We start from the raw sequence: 1,735 nt of genomic DNA, 5'->3' as shown, positions 1-1,735 counted from the left end.
CTGTACAGCACCTCTGGAATGGTTTAGTTTTGTAATTGATATAGTGGAAGCTCACAAGACCTGTTAATGCCTACATATTATCCTGTACAGCACCTTTGGAATGGTTTAGTTTTGTAATTGATGTAGTGGGAGCTCACAAGGCGGAGGTAAAAGAATAAGGGGTTTCCTTTTGGTCAAGCGGTCAAGCTTCAGTTGTGATGTGAAGCTCACAATTCCTATTTTATCGTTTTCAAGTTTTGAGTGAGGTTTCATTCAATGAGAGATGTTCTCTTTTGGGAATTTTTCTATACCTTTTTTGAAGCAGCCAAGTTTATTTTTTGAAATAGTAGTTGTGTGCATGTTGTTGGATGGTAATTGGATGGAAAGAGGGTGCTGTTGTGAAAAATCTGATTATATGAATGAGTTAAATACATTAGTTATACATTGATGTTGATTGTATTTTGTAAAATGTGCAGGATATATTGAGATGGATAGAGAAGTTAATCAAGAGGTAAGTATGGTGTAATTGTTTCAATTTATTATTGATTAGGTAAATTGTTGTATTGAATATACTAAGATATGGTTTGATTTATACTTGCAGGGTCAAGTTAGAGTTAGGCATCGAGTACAAACCCAACCGATAGTTGAATTAAATAGTTCCCTATCATCCTTTCAAAAGAAAAGAATAAAGTCCACACTCTTTAAATTTTTAGTTGATTTAATTAACAATGTCTATCTAGTTTTTGTTGTTGCTGCATCGGCATCCATCACCATGTCCATGTATATGTTTGTTGTTGTTACTTGGACAACTTGTTTTAAATGTAAATATATGAACAGACCAGAACTGTAGATACTATTTCTATTTTTATTTTTATTTATCTTGGTGAGTTTGTATAAATATATTTCCATATAAAAGGGTTATTCATAACCTATTAAGAAGTATCATTAGGCCACTAAATTCTTCAAATGTTGGTGAAAAATTCAATATTAATCTGTGTTGATATGAAATTTGAACTCAGAATATAAGTATTCTACATTTAAATAAGTACGTACAAAACCATCTTCATTCTCAAAGATTCCCATATACTCATACAAAAATATAAGTGAAAAAAAAAGAAAGGTTGAAAATGATATATTTAAAAATAAACTTGAAATATACTTCAAAAATCATAAAAAAATAAAAGAATTGTGGAAAACATTATCACAACAGTAACACTTGAAATAAAAATCAAAGTTTATTATTTATGGATAACTATGTAAATTGCATGAATAATTATTTTTTGGTAGTTCATAAATTTTATTTAATTTAAAGATTTGATTACAATTATTTATTATTACTATTACTACTTGAAAATTAATTTATAAATATTATTACCTATATTAATTTCCTATGAAAAGGTGTGATTTTTATTTTTTTACACTGTTATAGCTTTAATAGATAAAACATGTAAAATAATATATTATAATTTGGAAAACACCTTATATTGTTGTACAAAATACCTTTCTGAAATAACCACATCAGACTTAAGACATAACCACTTACTGCACCAAAGAAATGTGGTTATTTGAATTGATTTAAACCACATTTATTTTTGTACAAAACACGTTTAAGAGATAACCACATCAGACTTAAGGCATAACCACTAATTGCACCAAAGAAATGTGGTCATTTGGATTCAATTAAACCACTTTTATTCTTATACAAAACGCCTTTCTGAAATAACCACATCGGACTTAAGACATAACCACTTACTGT

General features: G+C 28.4%; 1 long non-coding RNA gene across 1 annotated transcript; it reads left to right on the top strand.

Moving 5' to 3' along the window:
- The first annotated feature begins 165 nt into the window (after positions 1-165).
- On the top strand, positions 166-819 carry LOC111240706. Its single transcript, XR_002666230.1, has 2 exons — positions 166-490; positions 581-819. It is a non-coding gene; the product is annotated as an uncharacterized LOC111240706 (long non-coding RNA).
- Positions 820-1,735: the final 916 nt, after the last annotated feature.

This window comes from Vigna radiata, unplaced genomic scaffold (assembly GCF_000741045.1).
Source record: "Vigna radiata var. radiata cultivar VC1973A unplaced genomic scaffold, Vradiata_ver6 scaffold_752, whole genome shotgun sequence".
NCBI classification, from domain to species: Eukaryota; Viridiplantae; Streptophyta; class Magnoliopsida; order Fabales; family Fabaceae; genus Vigna; species Vigna radiata.
The sequence above is the reverse complement of the archived record's forward strand: the minus strand, read 5'-3'. Positions and strand labels throughout refer to the sequence as shown.